Consider the following 27,466-nt stretch of genomic DNA (forward strand, 5'->3'; position numbering starts at 1 on the left):
TCAGGACCTCGTTATTGCTGTTACTACAAATGTGATGTTTTATTAGGTGGAAGGGGATGAGTGTGCCTGAAGGGGGTGTGTGTGCTCGTGTGTGTACTGTAGTGTAGCAAGTGTGTTTTTGTAGCCAAAAGGAAGGTAAGGTGGGATGCCTGGGTGGCTCAGCAGTTGCTCAGGTCATGAACCTGGGGTCCTGGGATTGAGTCCCACAACAGGCTCCCCTCAGGGAGCCTGCTTCTCCCTCTGCCTATGTCTCTACCTCTCTCTGTGTCTCTTATGAATAAATAAATACGATCTTAACAACAACAACAACAAAAAGACGAAAGGAAGGAAAGGAACATTTTTTGAGCACTGATAGTTGCCCAGGACTGGGCCAAGCCTTTGGATTTTAATATTCTCTCATTCAGTCTTACTCAATACTCCATTTTCTGTATGTGAAACTGAGGCTTGCCAGGCTTCCTCATTTGCTAGACTTAGAGGTTTCTGGGAGAGCGGTGGGAAATCGGTGTGCCTAGTGGAAAACTGAGCTGACAGTTGCCCTCCAAAGGAAATTTGTTACGAAAGACACCGCTTTGGCCACCAATGCAGCAGGTACCCTCAGCAAGGACGTTTATTGAAGTGTTTTATTTCCAAAATTTGGTTGAGTTCGGGGACTTCTGCATTATCATGGCTACAACCTGCCTTAGTTGAGAAAAATCGCTATGATTTTTTCATTTTTGAAGATAAGCCCTGGGCTTCCTGACCTGTTAGGGATTTCTGACTTCTCTAGTCAGCAAAGAATAAAGTTGGGTTCTTATCTAACCTCTTAGAGAGAGAAGAGGTCCACCAGAGTGAATTTGCTAAGTACAGAAGACCTCAAACATGTGGAGCACAAAACTAGGCATTTTGTTGACTGAAGGGGGGAAACATGGAGGATTAAAGGGAAAAAAAATGACTCAAAACATGGAAAAATGTGTTTAAACCTTCCCTGTTCACAAAAGGATTTCACCACCAGATACTGTTGGGCAGGAGCTGGTTCATAGGCAGGCTGTGTGCGTACAGAGAAGATGGACAGCATAGGCCATCAATACACACTTACTGTTACTGCTGGCTCCCAGGAAGAGTAATGGGAAGCACGTTCCTTTTTTTTTTTTTTTTTTTTTTTTTTAAGATTTTATTTATTTATTCACGAGACACACAGAGGCAGAGACATTGCAAAAGCAAGCACTATGTGGATAGCCCAATGCGGGACTCAATTATTCCAGGACCCCGGGATCCCACCCTGAGCCGAGGGCAGACCCTGAACCACCGAAGGGTCTCAAGGGAAGCAGGTTCTTGATCATCCTTTTCCACTTCCTTTCCTCAAGAAAGCTTATCAAAATGAGCAGTGGTAGTGTTATCGATGAGGGCAATGATGAATACACACCAACTTCAAGTAAATCCCATGTACGATTCAGAAATAGTTTGTTCACAGAACAGGAGACTCACTGCCCTTCCTTACAGAGATGTCACTACCTATAAATTAGACTGTTCATTCATCATCATTTAGCTATTGCCACATGACACAAGCCACCCCAGCACTTAGTGGCTTGAAACAGGAAGCCTTTTATTGGTGTTCCTGGTTGTACAGTTGAGTGGTTCTTCTGGTTGCAGCTGGATTCACCCATATGACTAGATATCAGTCTTCTGGGCTTTGAGCTGGGCTTTCTCACATATCTGAGGGGTTGGCTGGCTGAGTCTGGTCTTGGATGGTGTCCACTGGGACAGATGGAGTGCCTTCCACATGTGGTCTGCCCTCTTGCAACAGATGAGCCCAAGTCATTTTTGTGGTTTTTAAGGGGGTGAGCAGAACTATGCAATGATGCCTTGGTTCAGAACTGATATACCTTGACTTGTGGTGCATTTTATCAGTCAAAGCAAGGTGCAAGACCAGGCCAGATGCAGAGGGTAAGGCTAGCAATTCTTCTTGACGGGCGCTATTGCAGACTCTCATTGCAGGGTGCATGGGTCCAGGGAGTCCCATGATTGAGGCCATCAGTGCAATCAGTCTGCCACATTCATCCTTTCATTTATTCATCCCATAATCCTTGGGGTTCCTCAACAGTCCTTTGTTCTCCTGTTCCATTCTTTGTTAAAAGTCAGGAGAGATTCTGTACCATTTACTGTACATAGTCTCTAAGGAAGCCACTGAGTTGAGTCTCTAAGGTCCAACCAGAGGGATGGGAGAGCTGGACAAGAAGGTGGCCAAGAGTGAGAGAATGGGAGTAATCCTGGGGCTCTGTATCCAAAATGGGCTGTGAACCTAAAGGAAGGAGTGTTAAGTCTGTGAGTGGGGAGCAGCTTCCCAGAAGAGGAACGAAGTCACCCAGGAACTGGGAGCAGGAGAGGATTGAAGAGAAGGGCGGAAAGAGGGTGTACAGCAGGTAGAACAGTGCCAGGGTGGGGGTTGGAGGCAAAAGGACCTTAGGAGCTGCTTCTGGAATGCTCGGTTTACTGGAAGGGTGGGAGTGGCAGGAGTTGTGGTCAGAAGAGTGTCCTTGGGCCAAGGTAGAAAAGCCTGTCATCAGGGGCTCAGACATAATTGATGGGCAGAAGGCAGCCGGTAGCAAGTTTTTTTATTTCTCCCCATTGCGGTGACTCATGTACCCAATGTAAGGAAGGAACAGACAGTATGATTATTGTACCCTGGTGCTCTTTCCTCATCAAAAGGAAGGCACGACAGCATAGTTCTGTGGATTCCAGATCGTGTGCTGTGGCGCTCTGGTGGGGGGATCACAGGGAAGTCACAGGGATGCCATGGGCTATCACCAAGTTGTGAGCAAAACACAGCTCCATCTGCCAGACGTCACTTAACTATTACTGTGAAGTTGTTTGGACCTAACTACCCAGGAAATGGAGCTTTTACTATTTCTTTTGCCCCTAGAGGTATAATGGGGGGGAAAAAAAAACTGCATCACAAACAGCACTATAAAGCGACAAAGCTTGAGTCTGGGAGGCTCTGGTGAAGTTGGCCAGAGAACTTGGTTGGAATCTTGCCCTGTCCTGTTATCAGAGGTGCGACCACGGGCGGTGTGTGACTTTCTCTGACCTGTTTCCTCATCTGCGAAGAGTGGAGATGGCACTCCCTCCCACCCTGTCCCCTCACCAGGTCATTTGAGAGGAATAAATGAGTTCATATAAGGAAAGGGCTTTAATTTTTTTTTTTTTAAAGATTTTTTATTTAATTATTCATGAGAGACAGAGAGAGAGAGAGGCAGAGACACAGGCAGAGGGAGAAGCAGGCTCCATGCAGGGAGCCCGACATGGGACTTGATCCCGGGTCCCCAGGATCACACCCTGAGCTAAAGGCAGGCGCCAAACCACTGAGCCCCCCGGGCTGCCCAAGGAAAGGGCTTTAAAGGGAGCCTGGCACGCTGTCCGCGCTCAGCTGGCAGCGGCCTTATTACCCTGGATGGTTCGGCCTTGCCCGGCAGCTGGGCGCTCGCCAGGCCAGTTGTCTGTCTGCGAGGCCCCGAAATGCAGCGCAGGTACCCCTGTGGGGACAGGAGGGCGAGTAGGGAAGCTCAGCAGCCTTGAGCAGCGGCGAGGACTGGCTATTCCTGCATGTGATCGGAGCCCGAGGGGACACTGCCACACCTCGTGTCCTCATCCACGGGATCCCCGCAGCCTCTCGTTGCAGGAAACTTTGTTTCAAGCACAGCTCTGGTGTCACGTGCTGCGCTCAGGCCGTGCATTCAAATTCTGGCCCTTTCCGTGCGCTTCCCCTGCTCTGGCCCAAGCCAAATAACCTGTCTCTACAGAAAAAGGCTCAGCTGATGGGAATGAGAGGTGAGGCCTCTACTTTGTCACCTCGTGCATTAAAGGACGGGGCAGGATGGCCTGATGGGGCGGGGGCACGGGCGGGTGGGGAGGTTCTCCCGCAAGCGCCCTCAAATCCTCTCTGCAGGCCGGTGGGCTTCTGTTCATAGGGAGAAGCTGGTTGTGGTGGCTCAGTGTCCCCCACTTCCAGTTGGTCTCCTCTCTTTTTCCGAAGAGGGCTTCAGGGTGCAGTGGGGTACAGTGCTTGCTCTGAGTGTGCATGCGTTTGCTGGTACCTCTCTGTGTGCCCGCGGGGGCGCGTGCAAGGGGGCCCATGGGTGCTGCTGCGTTTGGGATCTGCCCAGGCACCCCCCTCATCCCCCTCTCTCCAGCAGCCCGTCAGTCTCCTTTTGTCCAGGGAACTTTTTTTTTTTCCATTTTTCATCCCACAAACGTCACTCTGCTCCTGTCCCTGACTTGTAGCCGGGAGTTGGCCGCGGCCTCATTTCTCATTCTGGTCCTGTTCCTTTAGGAATCTGCCAAACCTCTTCTGCATTTGTTTTTCACCTCAGCACTCTCTTCTGTCAGCAGTTCAGTGAGCCCTTTCCAAGCTCATTTTTCCCCATTTGCTTCTTAATTAGTTTTCCCCTCCTGCCTCTCCTCTCCATGCCTCCATCCTGCCACCCTTCCAGTCCATGTCTCACGATTTCTGGCCCGCTGTTAAGAAAATGTGGGTCGGAGCAATGTCAGTCACGGTTATTGTTTCCAGGCATGTGGCTTTGTCTTGAAATTTTCAGTTGTATTCGTTTGTCATCTTGCTCTGGACTAAGGCCTGCGACCTGGGTGCAGGCATTGCATTGACCTGCGATGGTGGTGAGTTTGCAGAGGCAGGGACTTGGTCTCTCCCTGTGGAGCATTTGTGGGAAAGGATTTGCATTTTAAAAATAAAGTGCTCTGAGTAAGTGTTAACCTGTATCTTTAAGTCTTTCTGAAGCCAGGAAGCCAGGCTTTGTTTTATAGATGCAGGCACAGTCTCTGAAACTCCTGAAATGTTAAATAACCATTAGTGTTTGTGTGTGTCTGTGTGTGTGTTTTTTTTTTTTTTTTTGGTGGCGGGGAGAGTGCTCATAGCTTTTATCAGATTCCCATAGGAGCCTGCAGCCTCCAAATATTGGGACACCCTGCCTGGGTAATTTAGAAAGCCTAAAGAGGTTGGAAATTATAATACGTGATCTGGAAGCAAAGGATAGAGGTCAAAGGAGCACATAAGAAAAACATGTTTCGAGGGCAGATGAAGCCCTTCTTGGGGCACCTGGCAGTGCACGTGTCCAGGACCCCAAACTGTGATATCTATACAAAGAGTGGTAGTAAAGGAGGTTGAGATTGGTTTTTGAAAGGCCCCATGCCCCCCTCCCCCAACGCCGTACTGATCATTACCCCTTAGGGTTGACTTGTGATAGACTGTTAGAGGTTAAGTGGAATAAAACAAAAAGGTGGTTGCCCTAGGAATTTCCATTGTGCAGCACACCACACCAAGCTCTGTCCTCTGTGGCAAGTTAGCTCGGCCCCTCAGGTGCACCGTGTAGCTGCAAGGAACAAAGATGGTCATGGTCCTTTCCGGAGCTCCTAGGTCTTTGCTACTCAAAGGGGCTGCACCCAGCAGCCACATTAGCAGTAGCTGGGATCTCTATTAGATAAGCAGACTCAGAGGCCTGCTGATTCACAGTCCGTGGAATAACCAGATTCCCAGGCGATTCATAGGTACAGTCAAGTTCAAGGACAAAATTCTAGTGCAGCCTGTTTCTTGGGCGGCAGTCAGAGCTCTCTGAAGCATCGTGTCCTGGGCATGTCCTGTCAGTGCTTCTGATGAAGTTCTGATTTCCTGTTATTTTTACAAGGAATTTCCATTCCAAGCAATTTAGATACATATCTTTAGGCCTGAATATGATTCTGTACCTTTCGGTTTTGTACCCTTTTGCAAATGTTCACAGGCAAATGCATAGATCAGAGTAATCCTTTTTTTTTTTTTTTTTTTTTTTTTTGACTATCCACTTGACATATAGGGATAGAAAGATACCATCATACCCGCCATATGCAATCACCATAGAAGGCGCGGAGGAGTCAAGCAATAAGAAACTGGTGCTGCCTTTGAGAAAGAAGTCTGGTCCCTGGAGATAAGCACAGAGAAGGGTAATTTCATCTCATTGTATTGTATCTTGGGCTGGCATACGGGACCAGGGAGAAGAGCAGGTGGTTCTTTGCCTATGCTGAGGTGTCACTATACACTGTATATACAGTGTATCAATATACACTGATAGGTATGGCATGAAGACATTTTTAGGCCTTTACCAGACTTCTGACCTCTTCAGGGAGCTGTCCTCCCTCATGCCTTTTCAAACCTTAAGTGACTAGCACCTTTTGTGTGTTCAAGTAAGTAGTTCGAGTAGTCATTTGTTTGGTTACCAGCCTACTGATATGTAGCCTGAGAGAGAGCATTGAGTACTTGTTCCGCTGCTTTGCCCCTTGGCTAAGAATCCCTGCTTCCCACGAAGGGGAATGACTTCCCCTGTGAAGACTTCATGTCCTCGTGATCTCCATTTGAAGGCATGTTACATTTAAATTTAACGCTTTTCCTTCCTTCCGAATTGCCTAGCCGCAGCTTTGTCACTGATCCCTGTAGCAGAATTAGCCCCATTTGAAGATGGAGGAGGTGGATTTTGGCTCTCTCCATGCAAGGTTGTTAGGAGTTTTTCAGGAGGGAGAAACAATGATCCTACAATACATTTACTTTCTGTTGACAGGTATGGAACAAAAACTAGCTGGGAAATGAGAGTGTTTGTATCAGCCTATTGTGCTATACACACACACACACCACGCACATATACATATATGTGGCAAAATATATATATAAATATATACATATACATTTATAAAATATAAATGTACAAATATATATATTTATATATGTACAAATGTGTGTGTGTGTATATATATATATATATATATATTTTTTTTTTAGTAGAATCTCCTTTTCTATACCCTAACTTGGTTTTCCACACTCTTTTGCATGGAAGTCAAATTTGGAATCAAATTCTGTAATCATTTACTTGCTGGGTATGCTTTGGAAGTATAGTTAGCTAACTCTCTGAACCTCATAGGTAAAGTGGGGGAGCAAATATTGAAAAGTGATAATTAAGAATGAAATGAGACGGTGTATGCAGAGGGTCTAGTAAAATTTATGCAATCACTAGTTTGATACTGAGTGCTAATATTTAGCGGGCATAGTTGCTGAAACCGTGTGCTCATCACCATGTTGAAATCTACCCCGAAGGAAAGCAGCAAACATGACCTGCCCTTGGGATCTTACAGTACTTTACTGTATGAGTGAACTAAAATGTGAGACAAGGAACACAGATGTGTAAAGCAGCCTGCATTAGCTTCCATGGAAGATTGGAGAACCATGCCCCAATTACTCAGTTCCTGCCAAGGGCCCCTCACAGGAAGGAGTTCAGTGTTAGCGGCAGTCCCATTTGTCAGGAGATGTTAGAAACCCAGATTTTTATGTGAAATCTTGTTTTTCACATGTTGGTAACTAGTTAAAAAAGTCTTCCTGACCTGACTTCTAGTCTAGCACCAAACAACAAGAGTGTATCCTTATCAATACAAGTATTTTTGATGCTCTGCCCTCTTTGATTCATTGCTTCACCACAAAGTATAGCCCTGATCTTCCACCCACCTTCCCTTCCATCCTTTCTCCCACCACAAGGACACATACCCAGGGTCTGGATCTCAGAGCCTTGTCTCTACTTTCCATGTAAATCATGGGTTGCAACAGTAAAAGACTTCACCATGGGTAGTCCTTGTCTATGAAACAAAACAGTTTAAAAGCTGGATTGAGTTCTAGGTATGGTCTTTTTACTATTCTGTTTTAGTCACTGTTTGTGCTCAAACCCAAAAATTAAAACCTGAAATGGTGAATTTTAGAGACAAGCTCTTCTTGGCAGGACTTGCACTTATATCCGTTCCCTGCGAGATGTAGCATTTATGAATCCTCAAGTTCTGAGCTACCAGTTTTGCCTAACACAAATAAAAATCGCACCTCTCAAAAAACATTGGCACCAGCCATTTGGTTAGTAGGATGTTTTTGATAGGCTACGTCCTGGAAAAGCTCAACTGTAATACCTCCTTACCTTTGAATTTCACTTTATGGTTTCTGGGGTGAACCGGGCAGGGAGGGCTTCCTAAACAAGACAAGGCTATTGGTGTGCTCTAGGATCCTAACTATGATTTTCTGCAGCATCTCATGCGGCCTCAGACTGTTTTTGGTTCATGATGGATGGGAACTGCATGTTCTTTGGTCAGTCCATGGGCTCTGGAGTGGCAGCTGCTGGTGTTAACAGGTTGTCTTGGAAATGGCTGTGGAGCATCACAAGTGGGAGGGAACCATGTTTCTTTGACCTAGACTAGGCCCTGTCATTGACTTTCACTCACCGGCCACCCATTAGAGAGATGAAGCCCCGCCTGGCTTAAAGGCTCCAGGCAGGGAAGAAATGGATCTGGAAAATACCAGGCTCATGGTGGTGATTTCCAAGTGAGAATAACAGCACAAAATTGGAAGGATTTATACAGCGAGAGTAATCTTTCTGATGAAAGAGGAAAGGTCGGGGATATTTTAGTCATGGTTTCAGGGCATAATAATGAGAATGGTACAGAATTAGTATGGGATCAGTCCCAGAAGTAGCACTTGCTGTTATAATATAATATAGTGTGTGTGTGTGTGTGTGTGTGTGTGAGAGAGAGAGAGAGAGAGAGAGATTTTGTGTGTTTTTAGGAGGGTAGGGAAAGAAGAGCTGTGAAGCGGAAGGGCATTACTTTGAAGGGAAGTGGAGAAAGAGTCTCAGTATTACAGGGTCAGCCCTTGGCCCATTGCAGGGTACAGAAGGCCCCAGTTAGAATCATTGTTTTCACTGGTGGTAAAAGCTGCGTGAAGTCATTTAGCCAGAGGGTAATACACAAGTGCCTTTTCCTAGTTATATATCTGCCATTTCCCAAATGTATTTGAGAAATGTGTCATTATTGATCTGTGGCCCCTCAACTTGGTCCCTCTTGTCTGCTCTGTGAAACTTGATCTGGGTCCCTTAAATATTTTTCCTTTACAGGTGGCACAGTGTTAAGCTTTGCCAGTAGAGGGTGGGGGTTTTCCTGCCTCATTCTGCTTTCGGGGAGGGCTCTTCCAATGGCTTGTGACAGCCAAGAGCACATGGTGGCCAGCAGCCTTCCCTGCATCCCCTGTGCAATTTTGTAGCAGCGTGCCTCTGCTGAAATTTCTGTTAGTAGCTTTCTTGGTACCCTAGAGGACACATCTCTGGATTTGGCCACCTGACAGCATAGTGGCTTCTGTGTTATATAGCAAGTCATAGCCGTACCCTTTCCTAGAAAATCAGGATCTCTACCCTGGGGTGGTGCCTCCCCCTTATGTGTTCTATCTCATGCCCAGTTAGTAGCTGGTCCTCCTATATGTTTTAGAGTTCCTTGCATTATACTAGTCAGTCTCTTGTCACCCCAAGCCCCGGTGGGAGTTCAGAATTGTTTATATTAAGAGTTTAGTGGTCAATTTTCTTGTTCATTTACTCTGTGATTTTCATCGTCTGATGGGACTCTTGAGTGATATAACACACCCTGGAAAAAAAAAAAGTATTCTCAGGAAACATTGTGAAAGATGCTGAAATAGGTAAAAAAGATGTAGTATCTAGTGCACTCTCTCGGGTTATCTGTGCCTTTCATTTTCTTTGAACTGTTTTTAGTTTGGCAAGTTATAGAAAAGCAGCTTTTTGGCAAGTGATCGTAATGGAAATGATTCTTGTTCATAGAAATTCAAATTAATTTTGTGCAGTGGAGGTACTATTGATTCCTACTCCCAAGGAACCAGTTTCATATGAACAAATTTATTTCAACTTTCCTGATTGCCTGTGTATGTGTGTGTTCTTTGTATTCTTTTGAATCCCTTGTAATACCCTTCTGGTTCCCTCTCAATTAATGAGCTAAATAAAATCTTTGATGGATGTTCATTTCATATTTGTAAGAGTCATGGTTTTATCTTTAAAAAGAATCTTATGACAGTATGATGTATTAAGGAGCTCATGAGATATGCCCACTTAGATTTTAAAAATACCACAGAAAATGGTGATCAGAATTGCTAAAAAAAAAACTTACTTAAATGCATTTTAATGTCTTAAAACTGGACAGAAATGAAGAAATAAAATCATTTATAAAGAACCAGGTTTTGAAATGGAAGATAAGATTCATAACATACCCATAGAATGAGAGCATTTACAAATTACATATCTGATAGAGAACTTGTATTTTTAAAAAAAAAAAGATTTTGTTTATTTATTCATGAGAGACAGAGGCAAAGGGAGAAACAGGCTTCCTATGGGGAGCTAGATGTGGACTTGATCCCAGGACTCTGGAATCACGCCCTGAGCCAAAGCCAGATGCTTAACCACTAAGCCACCCAGGCATCCCTAATAAGGAACTTGTATTAAGAATATATTAAAAACTCTTACAACTCAGTGATAAAAAGAAAAGCAATGCAATTTATAAATGGGCAAATAATCCGAATAGATAATTACCCCCAAAGAAACACAAATAGTCAATTAGCACATGAAAAGATACTCACCATCATTAGTCATGGGGGTGTGCAAATCAACACAAGAGTGAGATACCTCTTTACACCCATGAGGATGACTGGGTTAAGAAATATAATATAGTAATAACAATAACAGGTGTTGGTGAGGGTGTGGAGAAAGGAGAACCTTCATACACCAAGGGTGGGAATGCAGAATGGTGCATCCTCTGTAGAAAGCATTTTCACAGTTCTTTAAAAGGTTAAATTTGGAGTTCCCTTATGACCTAGCAGTCCTCCCCCAGGTATAAAAACAAGAGAAATGAAAATCTGTTCATACAAAAAGTTGGCCTGGAATATTGATACAGTATCTTCATTCATAATAGCCATCATCTGATGAGTAAACAAGATGTGATCTATCTGTATGGGGGACTATTATTTGGTTATAGGCAGAATGAAGTACCCATCCATGCTAGAAAAAGGATGAATATAAAAAGCCTGATGCTAAGTGAGAGAAGCCAGTCACAGAAGACCACGTGTTTTGTGATTCCATTTGTAGGAAATGTCCACAATAGAAACACTTAGAGACAAACAGTAGGATAGTGGTTGCCTATGGCTTGGGATGAGCATGGAGGGGGTTCAAGGGGTAATAACTAAAGGCTGTGGGGTTTCTTTTGGGGTGATGGAAATGATCTAAAACTGTTGTGATAATTGTACAATTCTGTGAATATACTAAAAACTGGTAAACTGTACCCTTTGGGTGAGTTGTATGTGAATTATATCTCAGTAAAGCTGTTACCAAAAAAAAAAAAAAAAAAAAAAAAAAAGATAATCATCAAATAAACCACATTCCTTAGTGGGGGTGGTGGTGGTGGTAAATGCTGCTTGTGCACAAACTGACAAATCTCTTGTCCTCATGTCAGAAGATCTGCCTACCTTTTCTTTTTTGAGGTCCTCCCCTGTAGAACTCTTCTTTTTAACTAGGGGCACCATTCTTTCAGTGGAGATTATTGCAAAGTGAAATGAACAGCTGCATGATTGCTTGATAGGTGTTCTTTCCACCCTCTACAGCATCCATGGGGAGTACCTTGGAGAACTGGTGGTTTATCTGAACTGTTATTTTTCCTGTTTTTCTATCACTACTTGAGTGTTTAATGTTTTATTTTAGATCTTTTTTCTCTCAGGATCTTGTGGTAGTGGCAGCTGAAGGAATCTAAATTTAAAATTGTCTTAAGTTATGAGTGATACAGAGGCAAAAACGGCATCTAGAGCTTTGATCGATAAAAACAAAGAAAACCAATGGCCTAGAACAATGAACCACAGTAACAATACAGAATGTATTGGGAATAAATAGGAAGTCTTGCACCTAGGTTCAAAATAATTAGTTTTACTAACCCAGAATGATATAACCTGACTTGATGACAATTCCAATGATAAATAAAGCCATGTTGATTTTTCACCAGGGTGTAGTGAGTGAGGAAGGAGGTTGAATAAGAGCCAACAATTACTATGGGTTTCAGAAAACTCAGTTTTGTTCACACTCCAGGTCAACCACTTACTAATGAAGGGTCTAGGGCGGGCTGCTTAACCTTGGTGCATCTCCATTTTCTCACCCTGTAAGATGGGATAATAGTATTGACCATAAAGGATAATTTGAGATGATAAGCCAGGATAATATTTGTGAAGCCTTAAAGCTGTACGTAGCTTTAGTAGGTACTAAATGATGAGGGTGGAGATGATAGAAATGTTATAGAAGTAAGGAGTCCAGACTAAGAGAGGTGACAGTGCCAGTACTTCACAAGACTCAAATCCCCTTGGGAACACTGGGATCTGGTAACTAGGATCATCGACTTAAAGAGGGTGTTGGTAGAGGGTGGCCCTCATCGGGAAGGGACTGGGAGTTGTGAATGCAGTTTAAGCAAATAATTATTATTTTTCATAGCAAAGAACTTTTGTGTGATGGGGATGAAAACTTCACACTAGGGCTTGCCAGAAGTGACTGTCTGGGTTAGTGCAGAAGATAGGGGCTGTGCACTGTAGTAGTGTCTCAGTCTTATGTTCCTCATTTACAAAATGGATATTACACTGGCTGTGAGGATTAAGATTTACATAAAGCACTTAGCTCAAGAAATGGTCCTTATATAGCATCATCAATAACATAATCAGAGAAATAAGACAAACACAAAAGCAACTATGACATAGACATTTAATAAATGTCATAAGGGAGCTACTCAGTGCTCTGAGATTTGGCGGAGGGAGGGATCCTGTGCTTTGACGGCTTGAGGAGGCAGTGTTTTATTTGGAAGTGCCCTTTCAGACTATGAAGATTGGGGTGGAAAATGGAGAGCATGGTAGAGGCTGATCTCTGATCACAGTGATTTTGTAGAAGGGAGTAGGGACTTACTGTTTCTCCGTTCCCTTCTACCTCATGGTAGTTAATTCTAGGAATATTCCTTTGTTGAAGAGGTTCCTAGAGTTTTAGTTCTCTTCCTTGAAGAAATGTTTTTTTTTTTTTTTTTTTTAGAAAGAGAGAGAACATGAGGAGGGAAGAGGGGCACAAGGGGATGGAAAGAGAGAGAATCCAAAGCAGGCTTCATACTCAGCTTAGAGCCTGATGTGGGGCTGGATCTCAGGACCCTGAGATCATGACCCAAGCCAAAATCAAGAGTTGGACATTTAATCGGACTGAGCCACCCAGGTGACCCAAGAAATGCATTTATAAGTGAAACTTGAGCTGTGGCAGTCCACCTGGGAAGTGTTTGCATAGGACCTTCTTTCTGTTCCCCAGTAACCTAGACTCCTACCACTAAGAAAAAATGTGAAAATATTTGTTGTAGGGTGTTCAGTTTTGAGGGAAAAAAATCTCTTTAAATCCGATTCCTTTTGTGGCAGTTAGTTCCTTTTACAGGAATGCTAGAATCGAAGAACCTCTAGATCCTGTGGGGAATCTCAATTGGGTAGCCTTTTTCTAGCTGGATTTCTGTGGGGTCAAATGACTGGATATGTGGTTAGAGGTGAGAATGAACAGACCAGGGCCAAGTGGCTGCTGTGGCAGGCAGTGGCCACCCTTGTGACCTGCTGTGCTGAGTTGCACATCTTCAGGTACTGTATGCCCAATCTGATGAGGAAGGGGGGATTTCTCCACTCAAGGAAGAAGACTGTCCTGTCAGCAATGTATCATAGAGTACTGTTGCCCTGTAGAACCTTCAGGCAGGTTTCTTCATCTGCCCCCGCAGACCGGCTCCTCCCCTTTCCTGTCTTGGTGAATGACACACTACTTTGCCTCAGCTGCCCCAGCTGTAGGGCTCTCGGTTATCCAAGCTGCCTCCTCCCCCCATCCCTCCACTGGCCATTGTCCGTTTTCCTGCTGATTTGACCTCTTAAATGTTTCTGGCTCCTGGTCTCTACCTAGTATGACTGCCAGTACCCTGCTGAGACCTTTATCTGACTCATTTGTCACCCAGAGTTGCAAGAGCCGCCTCCCTGCACTCCTGGGCTCCAGCCATGTCTTTCTTCAAGTTCTCTACATGGCAGCCAAGATCAAATATGGAGTTCTCTCCATTTTGTTGTGGTTCTCATTGAACAGGGAAGGTTTTTCAGAATCCTCTGGAGACCCTTTTCAAAGTATTTAGGTATATGTCCCGTGCTAGACCCATAGGTAGAAGGGGAGCACAGAGAAGGGGGTTTGGGATTCTGACATGAAAAAATCTTCCCCAATATGTAAATAGGCAATAATTAATGCTTTAAAAAAAAAAAACCTTTATTTTGAAATAATTATTTCATGAGAAGTTGTAAAAAGAGGACAGAGTGTCCCGTGAACCCAGCTTCCCCCAGTGGTGTCATCTTACATCGTCTAGTACAGTATTAAAACCCGGAAATCAGCAAGGAGATTTTACTGTTGAGTAAACTACAGACATAAGTAATGCATCTTAACGCCTCTCTCTCTTGCCAGGTTAGAGTGTCACACTTCCTGTTACATGAACTATTGGATTATTTCTTGACTTCACCGGGATGCATTTTAATTTAGGAACGGCATGGATGGACTTGATTCTGGGAGTGGTGGCGGTGTGAGTAAGATTTTGACAGCTACCACTTGTTTATCCTTATAAAGTGGATTATATCCCAAAGAGCTTGCCAAGAATAAATTTGAGCAGTGTAATTCTATCTAGTGACCTAAGGTCATAACTTTTCTTATGTGAAAAGTCGAACTGCCACAACAGGTTTTAGGCTAGAAGAATAGTACGGACATTTATTCTTCTTGAATCTAAGATGCAGTTAGCTTAAAATTATGTCCGCATGAATTGTTTCCCAGGCATGTGTAAATCTTGCTTTGTTTTATCTTGTTTAGATTGTAAAACATAAGGGCGCAGGGCTTATTTTATTGTTGTTGTGGTTTTTTTTTTTTAAGTCGTGTTTTGGTCATAATTCTAAAATACAGTGCTTCCTGGTGTGTGGCTCTATGCAGTGAATCATAAAAGTGTAGTTTTGCCGTGAGAGATGGAATATTCTTATGGGTTGTTATGAATTCAGTGGACGTCAGACTTTTAGGTGCTCACCAAGGAGATTCTTTGAAGTAGCTATCTTTACCAATACTGGGAATCTGTTCTGGTGACCGAGTTCAGCTCGGCCTCCTCATCAGAACCGATGGACGAGATAGAAGAATCCTTTGTATCCGCTTTGGTGATATTTTGCTGACACTTGCCTGCATCTTTTGTGTTTCACACAAATGTGCTCATGTCTTCTGAGAAAGGGAACTGAAGAGTGATAGGAAAACCACTATGTGCCTCAGAATAAAACTGGGTCAGGGAAGGCAGATAGAGGGTCTTAAAATCAAGCAGTAGGGTGAATTCTCCCACCTACACACAGAGGCCTTTGGGGCTTCTTTGAGCAGTCATGAGACTTCTTCTAGAACATGCACCTGTCTTCAGGCTAAGGTGCTGGATTAGACCATTTGCAAAGTAGACAGGATCTCTGTTTCTGTAACTTCCCAGAAGGGCACAGGGTCCTTTGTTCACGCCAGTGGTGAGATTCTAATCTGGATCTAATTCTCAAGTCTTTGAACTACTTCAGATTGCCTACATCCATGCAAGACATTCCAGGTTCAGCCTTCATCCTCTGGAGTAATTCTGAAGCAGGCTTCAGAGAGAGGATCTCAAAGGCCGACTTCTTTCATGGCTGAGGAGTTGCCTTATGATGTGTATCTCTGAGATACACAGAGATTCTCTGTATTCTCTCACAGAGAGAATTGGGAACACGCTAGATAGATGCTATGTCCCCTTGATGGTGGGTAATGACCTCATTAGAGGAAGAAGGAGACTTCATGGCTCAAGGAGGGAAGGAAGCAGCCAGCTGAAAGTTATTCATCTGATTCATTTCTTTGTCTTCCTCCTACTTTGTGTTAGCAAAGTGGTGAAGTAGTTATTGGGGGCCGAGGAGGAGGCTTGGGTGAGTAAGCAAGACCTTCCAGGTTCTTCAGAGAGATTCCCAGAGCAACAATACCTCTATTTTCCAAGGACAACACCAGCCAGGCAACTTCATTGACCAAGGGACTATCAGGACTTTTCCCAACAAATATTAAGCCTGCAAATATTGACAGAGGGACTTGAATCTCATCATCCAAGGAGTTTGAATCTTAACAAAGAACAAAGAATGTAGGGTGGACATTTGAGCTCAATGGTATTTGTGAAACTAAAATGTGTATATGTATCAAGAATTACCAGATTATGGGGGTGGGGGTACATGCACAAGGAGAGCAGTATGGCTCTGTCCTTCATCTAGGACAACCAACCATCCCACTCTGCCTGTGATGGGAGGGTTTCCTCTAGGAGATGTTTCCAGTGCAAACCCTGGGCAACTCTAGTTACCCTTACCTTTGTCAGTCTTTGGTGGCCTTGGGCAGGTCGCTTAGACTTTTGGAATACTAGGCCCAGTGTCACTCCCTAGATAACTTAAGACCAGTCATCTTTACTGCTTCTTAGGATTGGCAGTTAGTTGTGACTCATTCACAAGGTGGTATTGGGTAGAGCATGTGGACTATAAAAGCTAGTGCTCTAAAAACAAACAAACAAACAAAAAAAACCTAGCGCTCTGAAGCCATTGACAGTGATGATCAGGAATTGGTATTTATTTTTTTATTTTATTTTTTAAAATATTTTTTAATTTTTTTTTAAATTTTTATTTATTTATGATAGTTACAGAGAGAGAGAGAGAGAGGCAGAGACACAGGCAGAGGGAGAAGCAGGCTCCATGCACCGGGAGCCCGATGTGGGATTCGATCCCGGGTCTCCAGGATCGCGCCCTGGGCCAAAGGCAGGCGCCAAACCGCTGCGCCACCCAGGGATCCCAGGAATTGGTATTTAATTAAGAACAATATTGGCTGCTGTTGAGACGTTAAGAATGGTTAGACAATTAGGATAAAGTAACAGACACCCAGAATGAGGTGGACTGAGCAGGTAAGCCAGATTCTAAACACCTTCGAACTTAGGCCCACCTGGAATTTTAAAAAATCCCAAATGAGTGCCACCATTTGCAAACACAGATCTGACCCAGAACTCTGGGTTTCTGGATTCTCTGGAAAGACTGGGCAATCTGGCCACCCTAGACTGTCTTACATTACCAGTAGCTGGAGATGTGAGGCGGTCCCCTCTGTTGATGGGGCATGTGGTCTCTGGTTCATCACAGCCCCCCTCCTTCATCACCCTCCTTCTGGGGCTTGTTCCTCCTACTTTCTCCCTGATTTCTTTAATTCTCTGTCTGGTAGGGTGGACATTTGAGCCCAGTAGTTTTCAACCCTGGCTGTACCTTAGGGTTTTGGGGTATATTTAAAATTATAATGGTTTCCTGGCCCTCCCAAACCAACTGAATTGTAATATGAGGGGAGAGGTCTGATTGGGGCAGTCACAGTGTGAGTTTAATGTTAACTGAACTCACTGGGAAAAACCAGGGAACTTTTAAAATGTAAATATCCCAGTGGTATATTCATGGCACGTATAGCTAAGGTATTAATAAACTCCCCCCAGATGCTGCTGTACTGCTGTAGGCATTTAAATCATTATAATAATGACCGTAGTTTTTTTGCATGGAGTGATTATAAAAAAATTTTTAATGGGCTTATAAATCTAGTGGCTATGAGAGGCAAGTAACATGAATTTAGTGTGTTTGAGACAAGGGATAAAAGGAAGGGGGCACGGTTAAAATGAACATTGGTGGTTTTCTGTTTGCATAATGGCTTCATTCATCTATAATTCTTTCACTGTAAATCAATTTCTAGAATCTCTTGCCCCCACCCCCTTCCAGGATCATATTCTGGTTGTCCTGAATTATTGAAAAATTCAAGGAGCTAGCAAATAAAAATCGGTTTCTCGCATTTGATACTTAAAATGGTAGGGACTTAGCACCTATTTCTGCTGCTTCATTTTAAGGACAATAAAACTGAGCTCTGAGATGTCAGGTGACTGGTTCAAAGCACTGTCCCTAGTCTTGGAATTCTGCATCATGTTCCCTCCTTACAGATCAGAGCAATTGTCTCCAGGTCTGTAACTGCAGACAAGCTGGGTATCTCTCGCCCCTGTGTGCCCTTCCTTAAGCTTGACCCTTGTAGCCAGTGGCTTCAAGGACTTCTCTTATTCACCTTCTATCCACTGATGTCTAACCCAGGACCTGGCCTTAGTGTCTAGAATTGAAGGCTGATGAAGAAAGAAACCAGTTCAGGTCACAGGTCTCCATGAAATCTTCTGGGGCTTTTCTCCAGTCCCTGAGTCTTTGGGACCCACTGGGGGTGAGCCCTGGGTAGAGTCCTAATCAGCATTCTGTGCTGCCCAGTGTGAGTGATTGAGTTGTGGGTCTTCTCCCAGGGCAGGGACCACCTCTTGAATCTTCAGTGTTTTCTCCGCAATGTGCAGGACCCTGGAGAGCACACATCAAGCCCTTCTGTGAATGTTTGTCTTATGGGGTCTCACTTCTCTAGTTGACCTCTCTTTGCCCTTTCATTCAGTTTTCATGCTATGGAAAATATTCTCAAATGCCACGCTAATGTCACTTTGATGGAATAGCAAAAGAAAAAAAAATAAGATTGATCCATCTTTCTAAACTGGTACCACATGGGATGGCTGGGTGGATCAGTTGGTAAGCATCTGCCTTTGGCTCAGGTCATGATCCCAGGATCCTAGGATTAAGCCCCACATTGGGCTTTCTGCTCAGTGCGGGTCTGCTTCTCCCTTTACCTCTGACCCTCCCCCCCTGCTCGTGCTCTCTCTCGCTCTCAAATAAATAGATATAATTTTAAAAAACAAACAAAAACTGGTGACATGCATTAGTAATTGCTCATTTTACGCAGGGTAGCCTCTGCAGTTTAAGGGGTGGATGTGCCGTCTTGCTCTGTACCTGACTGGCTAGCTCTAGTAGCATGATTGTTCTGCTCACTGCTCTAATTTTATTTGTTGTTCCCCATATCTTCAAATTAAGTCTCCTCCGTGAAAGGGAATAGAGGGGAAGGGAGAAGAAATGGGTAGGAAATACCAGAAAGGGAGACAGAACATGGAAGACTCCTAACTCTGGGAAACGAACTAGGGGTGGTGGAAGGGGAGGAGGGCGGGGGGTGGGGGTGACTGGGTGGCGGGCACTGAGGGGGGCACTTGACGGGATGAGCACTGGGTGTTATTCTGTAAGTTGGCAAATTGAACACCAATAAAAAATAAATTTATTATTAAAAAATAATTTAAAAAATTTAAAGTTCCAATACTCAACCCATTTTGGGTTCTTCTCTCCCAGGAGAGCCAAGACACCTTGTAGGAGGGATGTTTCACTGGTAGGGGTGGAGGAGAGAGTATGAGGGAGTATTTGTAGGATTACCTGGGAAGTTGTTTTCTTTTAAAAGTGCCCAACAGAAGCCTAACCCAAAATGATAAAAACAGAATTTCAGGAGGAGGAAAAAGAAGGCCTCTGCTCAGAGCTATATTTTTTGAAAATTTTCCAGATGATTGATTGTTCTTTACCTCCCTAGCTCCTCATTTGAAAGTAGTGGGCGTACAGGGTTTCCTTGAAGAAATGGAAGCAAAAGCCCAACCCACAATGGAGCAGCTCATATTTATTAAGTACTTATTTTTATATGCCCAATCAAATGATTTAGTCCTTTTGGGTTTTTTTTTCCAGGGTTTCTCCATTTATTTATTTTGTAAGTTTGGGTACGTTCTAGATGTCAGGCTCTCTGACAATTACTAATGCAACCTAGAGTGCTGGTGAAGAAGCTGGATAACTGTAGTCTCCAGCATCTCTACCACTTGGTAGCTGGGTGACCCTCAATAGACTGAGTAGTTCATGCTGCAGTTTCTCCCCACTGTGAGTGGGGGCAGTTGAATAGGCTAAGAGGATGTGTTCAGGTGGTAGCGGCCAGCTCTTAGTGCAGTGACAATTGGGACAGTCCCGCCTTCATGGAGCAGATTGTTGGATGACAGCCAGGGACCAGAGGGGAAGTCCCGTGGTCAGTGTACATGACACAGGGGGCATTTGACCCCATCTTCGCATAGTCTTCCCTCTCTTTGCACCCTTTCCTCCATCAGCGCCTCATTTATCTGTAGAGGAGGAGCTCAGCTATAGTAGTTTTTCTAGAAACCTTCCAAACTCTATACTACGTCCTCTTAATGAGGGATACTGTATCGTTATTATGAAAATCGGCTTTGGTGGGAACTGTAAGCAGAGCGGTGCTCCCAGGCCCTCCTGATATACCCTCTTCCCCTCTGCTAACTGGCCCTCAACCACTGTCCTTTCTGCAGTACCTTTTATGCTCTTGTCTTCCTTAGAGAGCCCTCCCTACTTCTAAGATTCCTAATCTCTTACTTATTGGAGGAGAACCAGAGGTTAGCAGGAGAAACCAAATGTCCAGACTTGTTAAATCAAGGTCCTTGGTTTACAAACCAAACAGCTTTGTAAATAGCCTAACACTCCCCGAGGAGAGACTGTGATGTTTTTGTGACTTACCCTCTGCCACTCTTTTCTACTTTCAAGGGCCCGGTGATCATGTGGAGCCCACCAGGATGGTCCAGGATCATCTCCCTGTGTTAAGGTCCGCTGGTTAGCAACCTCACTTCCTGGGGCACCCTTAATTCCCCTCGACCATGTCACATAAGAGGTCCTGGGGATCAGGATGTGGACAGTATTCTATCTACTGTGGCTGTCTCGTTCTTTCTTAATTACTTATTATCATGTTCCAAAAAAGATTAGCAAATAATACAGGAAAATAAAAAAAAACATCTAAAATTTAGTCCAGAATAAAAAAAAAAAAAGCCAGGAGAAATGCAGAGTAAGAAAGTAAGAGTCAAGAATGAAGTTCAAACACAAAATAGCTATCAGTTTACCTCCAGGAAGGAGACTGTGATTTTGACTCAGAGCTTTTCCTAGCAGCGCTCGTGAAGAAGGAAGCAATGCCAATTATGTTTTACTGTGTCATCGAGTAAAATCTGACTAGTTGTTCAGATGTCCGGATGACTATTCTTTCTGTTAAGATGAGAGCTTTCTTCTCTAGATCCTCCTGGATGCATGAAGTATAATCAGCAAAGCCTTTGCCAGGATGATAGTAAATCCAGCAATAGGTTTTTACCTGCCCCACCTTTATTTTATTTATTTATTTTTTAATTGCTTTCTATTTTAAGTCAACTATGCATTGCTCTGAAGACTTCTTCCAAGATGTGGTCATGGCCAGGCCAAATCCATGGATTAGAAATATCCAAAGCCAGTAGTTCCCATCTGGCATTTCTCATGCCCTGGGCATTCTTGAGTGTATCCTCCTGCCTGAGCTTTCATTCCAAACAGCAGTGATGTCGATTTTATATTTTTTATTTCTGAAGGCCATTAAATACAACATATATTTACATATACAATCTGATGTCTTTTTAAGATGGAAGAGTTTGAAAGCCTACCAGCATTTAGCAAGAGTTAAGATTGTGGTTAGTGGCATTCAGAAGAGTGTTCTGCACTAGTAGGCTGTAAGGCTTTTGAAATGATATAATGAAAAAAATGTTTATTTATATCCCTAATGGACTGTTGGTTAAAGGCGGATGCATTAGGAACATTCAGGTCAAAGTATAAATTATTGAGCATTGAGCTGATAATTCTGCTGATTTTCCTCCAGATTATCTTCTCTCTCGCCAAAAGTTGTATTCGTCTGATCAGAATTCTTTTGGCATTACTTAACAGTAGTTCTTGAAAAATCAATATTTAGAAAGAGAAAATATTATGACGGTTATAGTCATTTCATCTTTTAATTTATTAGGATTAAAGATTCATACACCTGCAATGTGTTGTTTTGGAGAAATGCTTTCAAATAGCTGCTGGAAACCACCTGTCTTAGCCTGATATTTAGAAACAAAATGGAAAAAATATAAAAATAAACTTAAGGGGGTTTGGAGATGCCAGTTAATCACACCGTTCCTCCCGTCTGGGTTCTGAACTAGAGGAAATAGAGGAAGCCAGATGAAGACTAAAGTGCAGTGCCAGCTCTGTTATAGCAAAGCAGAGTTGGAAGATGTGTCTTAAGTGCAAGACTTTCCGTTCTGCCCTAGACAAAATCCACGCATCTGTGCCTGGCAGCCCGGGGTGGGCTCCTGCTGGGTAGGGAAGCCCCGTCCTTTTAATCCAAGGGGGCAGGAAAAGAGAGTGCCTCCCAACCCCAGCCCTGGGGCAAGAAACCCAGACCCCTGCCTCGCTCCTTAAGCTTAGATGCTGTCCTTTCTCCCCCAGGAGAGATGTAGGAGCAGGAATAGTCTCCTTTGTCGTTTCTTCTGCAGAGTGGACCACAATATTCTTTAGGAAAACATGTCCAGAGGAAGTAAAGAGTCCTCCCTTTATAAACCATTTGGGTTGTTTTTAAATTCAGGTGTGAGAAATGCAAATATTGGACAGTTTCTTTCCTCATCTTGATGTAAGGACTGTTAACTAGATTGCTAGCTGGTCTTGAATATACATTGGTTCCCACACCACATGTATAATAATAAGGATGTACTTCTGGAATTGATTTTATAGACAAATCATACTTTTTTCTTACAGATTGGAATTAAATGCTATGTTGTTTCAGGCTAAATGGGCAAAAGGTAATTTGTCATTAATCATTTTCAACATGAACAAAGATAACAAAATGAGTGAACCTCACAAATTTCACTATCTTGTTTCAAAAATGAAATGTGATTTTATTTTAATGTTCCATCTTTGTCATATAAATATATATGTAAAAATTAATAGATGACTACAAAGTTCTAAGGCATGTGTATGTGTGAAAGAAGAGAGATGGAGGGAGCGTGAGGGGGAGAGGGAGAATGTTAAAGGAGATCATTTGTCACAAAGGGTTGAGCAAAGTCCATCTAGAACAGTGGATGGATTGTGTATCCCTTAAGTCATCCTTCAAATATAGTTTCTTTCAGCAAAGCTTTGCAAGGCTTTCAGTGGCTATAAAGTCAGTATGTTGCCCTGGAAAATGTCAGATCTGGAGGCGTTTCCAGAAACTCGGTATTAGTTGAGATCATCTTATGCCATATTGAGACACCTTAGGAATATGGTTACCTTATTTGGAGGCTATTTACCAAGAAGTCGGCTGGGAAAGTAGTATGCCTGGTAGGCAGGTATTCTAAAATGAGCACCTCAGGAATTCTAAAATGACAAGAACTCAGGCCCATTGATGTCCAGACTTTGAGCAGTGCAAAATGTATCTTGAGAAGCTGCCTGGGGTGACTTGCTGTATGGAGTTATTTGCTATATCAGAGTTAAAAGTTGGAGGACGTGTATCCAAATTGTGCCTTGATTTTAGCTTAATGAATCAACACCCCCCAGCTAGCAAGCATGACCAGTTATCTTGTATGTACTCGTAGTTCACAATGATAAAACCATACCACCTGCGTATATATATGCCTCACCGTAGCTGGATGTATCTTATAGTAACAGGAGTGTCTTTAAGACAGTCTTAGTGACCTGTGTCCACCTGATTCAAAAGTGCTATCAAATCAATGAGTTCCATGTATGTTATGAAAAATGGAAATCGTGCCATATTCTCTATCATCCCCACTGAAAATTCATGTCTGATTTGCCCCCATTCTTACTATCGTAGATGTGGTTTAAGAGCATGCATGCTAGACTTTAAAGTGCCAAGAAATACCTGGAAATCTTGTTAGGAACACCAGTTCTGATTTGTTCAGTCTAGGACTGGGCCTCAGATTTTGCATTTCTAGGTACAGTCATCCACAGTCCAGATTTTGAGTAGCAAGGTTAATAGAGGTGCTGATGAGTAGAAGCTCTGGTAGGCACTGAGGCCAGTAGAAGAGGCTCAAATAATTTCTCATCTTTGGAGGTGAAGGGCAAGGAGAGGTTAATAAAAGCCCTCAGAGTCCAGTATTATTCTCTGTAAGTCTTTCCATGGTCTGGTGGTGATCTAACCAGGCTCTGTAGTGAAGTAGCTCTTCCTGAAAGGCTGCCTTCTTGGGCAGGGTTCCTTGTTCTTTGGCCTGGGAGGACCAGTTTGTAGTTCTTTAAGGAGAAAAACCAGTGTGCCTTGCAGAGGACTGTATAGTAAGCTAGTGGATCTGCATTTGTAGAGGGCAGAGAGTTTATTTTTGAAAATACTGGGATAGATCATGTTTTGGGTCCCACTGGATAGGAACCACAGAGTTGATAAAAGGAGCATCTTTCCAAGGATATAATAGCTCTCATGTCTGGCTGGGCATTAAAATGATCGAGGCAACTTAAAAATAATAGCCCTGCTTAGGCCACATCTGAGACAGAGTGAATCATAATCTTTGGGGGTGAGACCTGGGCATCTGTATTTTCTAAAAAGGAACCCACGTGAGGACAGGAGAGCCCCGTCCCGGAGGAGCAGGAGCTGCACCGACCTTCCGGGGGGAAAGGGGCTCGCAGGGAGTTGGAGCAGGACCCAGGAGGGCGAGGATGCCCTCGGGTTCCCTGGGACAGTAACAGCAACTGCGCGCCCAGGAGAGTGCGCCGAGCTCCCTAAGGGCTGCAGCGCGCACGGCGGACCCGGAGCAGCTCGGAGGGGCTCGGACGGTGGCTCCGCGGAGGGGGCTGCGCGGCCCGGGAGCGCGAATCCACCAGCGCAGGCTCCGGAGCACAGGGCGCCGGGACACAGCCCAGGATCCCGCCTCCCCCGGGACAGGCAGAGGCCGGGAGGGCCCAGGACAGCGAGGACGCTCCTGCCCCAGCTGAGCAGATCAGCGGCCCCGCCCGGAGCCTCCAGGCCCTGCAGACGGAGTTCCTGCCGGAGCTGAATCCAGGTTTCCAGAGCTGCCCCGCCACTGGGGCTGTTCCTCCTGCGGCCTCACGGGGCAAACAACCCCCACTGAGCCCTGCACCAGGCAGGGGCACAGCAGCTCCCCCAACTGCTAACACCTGAAAATCAGCACAACAGGCCCCTCCCCCAGAACACCAGCTAGACGGACAACTTCCAGGAGAAGCCAAGGGACTTAAAGTACACAGAATCAGAAGATACTCCCCGGTGGTTCTTTTTTTTTTTTTGTTTTGTTTTTGTTTTGTTTTGTTTTTGTTTTGTTTTGCTTTTTGATTTGTTTCCTTCCCCCACCCCCTTTTTTTCTCCTTTCTTTTTCTTTCTCTTTTTCTTCTTTTTTTTTTTCCGTTTTTTTTTTCTCTTTTTCTTCCCTTTTTTTTTCTTCTCTTTCTCTTTTCTTTCCTTCTTTCTCTCCTCTCTTTTTCTCTTTTTCCCAATACAATTTGCTTTTGGCCACTCTGCACTGAGCAAAATGACTAGAAGGAAAACCTCACCTCAAAAGAAAGAATCAGAAACAGTCCTCTCTCCCACAGAGTTACAAAATCTGGATTACAATTCAATGTCAGAAAGCCAATTCAGAAGCACTATTATACAGCTACTGGTGGCTCTAGAAAAAAGTATAAAGGACTCAAGAGACTTCATGACTGCAGAATTTAGAGCTAATCAGGCAGAAATTAAAAATCAATTGAATGAGATGCAATCCAAACTAGAAGTCCTAACGACGAGGGTTAACGAGGTGGAAGAACGAGTGAGTGACCTAGAAGACAAGTTGATAGCAAAGAGGGAAACTGAGGAAAAAAGAGACAAACAATTAAAAGACCATGAAGATAGATTAAGGGAAATAAACGACAGCCTGAGGAAGAAAAACCTACGTTTAATTGGGGTTCCCGAGGGCGCCGAAAGGGACAGAGGGCCAGAATATGTATTTGAACAAATTCTAGCTGAAAACTTTCCTAATCTGGGAAGGGAAACAGGCATTCAGATCCAGGAAATAGAGAGATCCCCCCCTAAAATCAATAAAAACCGTTCAACACCTCGACATTTAATTGTGAAGCTTGCAAATTCCAAAGATAAGGAGAAGATCCTTAAAGCAGCAAGAGACAAGAAATCCCTGACTTTTATGGGGAGGAGTATTAGGGTAACAGCAGACCTCTCCACAGAGACCTGGCAGGCCAGAAAGGGCTGGCAGGATATATTCAGGGTCCTAAAGGAGAAGAACATGCAACCAAGAATACTTTATCCAGCAAGGCTCTCATTCAAAATGGAAGGAGAGATAAAGAGCTTCCAAGACAGGCAGCAACTAAAAGAATATGTGACCTCCAAACCAGCTCTGCAAGAAATTTTAAGGGGGCCTCTTAAAATTCCCCTTTAAGAAGAAGTTCAGTGGAACAGTCCACAAAAACAAAGACTGAATAGATATCATGATGACACTAAACTCATATCTCTCAATAGTAACTCTGAATGTGAACGGGCTTAATGACCCCATCAAAAGGCGCAGGGTTTCAGACTGGATAAAAAAGCAGGACCCATCTATTTGCTGTCTACAAGAGACTCATTTTAGACAGAAGGACACCTACAGCCTGAAAATAAAAGGTTGGAGAACCATTTACCATTCGAATGGTCCTCAAAAGAAAGCAGGGGTAGCCATCCTTATATCAGATAAACTAAAATTTACCCCAAAGACTGTAGTGAGAGATGAAGAGGGACACTATATCATACTTAAAGGATCTATTCAACAAGAGGACTTAACAATCCTCAATATATATGCTCCGAATGTGGGAGCTGCCAAATATATAAATCAATTATTAACCAAAGTGAAGAAATACTTAGATAATAATACACTTATACTTGGTGACTTCAATCTAGCTCTTTCTATACTCGATAGGTCTTCTAAGCACAACATCTCCAAAGAAACGAGAGCTTTAAATGATACACTGGACCAGATGGATTTCACAGATATCTACAGAACTTTACATCCAAACTCAACTGAATACACATTCTTCTCAAGCGCACATGGAACTTTCTCCAGAATAGACCACATATTGGGTCACAAATCGGGTCTGAACCGATACCAAAAGATTGGGATTGTCCCCTGCATATTCTCAGACCATAATGCCTTGAAATTAGAACTAAATCACAACAAGAAGTTTGGAAGGACCTCAAACACGTGGAGGTTAAGGACCATCCTGCTAAAAGATAAAAGGGTCAACCAGGAAATTAAGGAAGAATTAAAAAGATTCATGGAAACTAATGAGAATGAAGATACAACCGTTCAAAATCTTTGGGATGCAGCAAAAGCAGTCCTAAGGGGGAAATACATCGCAATACAAGCATCCATTCAAAAACAGGAAAGAACTCAAATACAAAAGCTCACCTTACACATAAAGGAGCTAGAGAAAAAACAGCAAATAGATCCTACACCCAAGAGAAGAAGGGAGTTAATAAAGATTCGAGCAGAACTCAACGAAATCGAGACCAGAAGAACTGTGGAACAGATCAACAGAACCAGGAGTTGGTTCTTTGAAAGAATTAACAAGATAGATAAACCATTAGCCAGCCTTATTAAAAAGAAGAGAGAGAAGACTCAAATTAATAAAATCATGAATGAGAAAGGAGAGATCACTACCAACACCAAGGAAATACAAACGATTTTAAAAACATATTATGAACAGCTATACGCCAATAAATTAGGCAATCTGGAAGAAATGGACGCATTCCTGGAAAGCCACAAACTACCAAAACTGGAACAGGAAGAAATAGAAAACCTGAACAGACCAATAACCAGGGAG

At 43.5% G+C, this 27,466-nt stretch overlaps 1 protein-coding gene across 6 annotated transcripts in view; it reads left to right on the forward strand.

The window, feature by feature from the left end:
- MGAT5 (alpha-1,6-mannosylglycoprotein 6-beta-N-acetylglucosaminyltransferase) overlaps nucleotides 1-27,466 on the forward strand; it is a 345,976-nt gene that overhangs the window by 85,909 nt on the left and 232,601 nt on the right. For 2 of the 6 annotated variants that reach the window (XM_077861487.1, XM_077861489.1), the window contains exon 3: nucleotides 5,838-5,964. The exons of the other annotated variants lie outside the window; for them this stretch is intronic. The gene's annotated coding sequence lies outside the window, so the exon portion shown is untranslated. The remainder of the gene's footprint in view (nucleotides 1-5,837; nucleotides 5,965-27,466) is intronic. 6 annotated transcript variants of the gene reach the window in all.

This window comes from Canis aureus, chromosome 20, assembly GCF_053574225.1.
Source record: "Canis aureus isolate CA01 chromosome 20, VMU_Caureus_v.1.0, whole genome shotgun sequence".
NCBI lineage: Eukaryota > Metazoa > Chordata > Mammalia > Carnivora > Canidae > Canis > Canis aureus.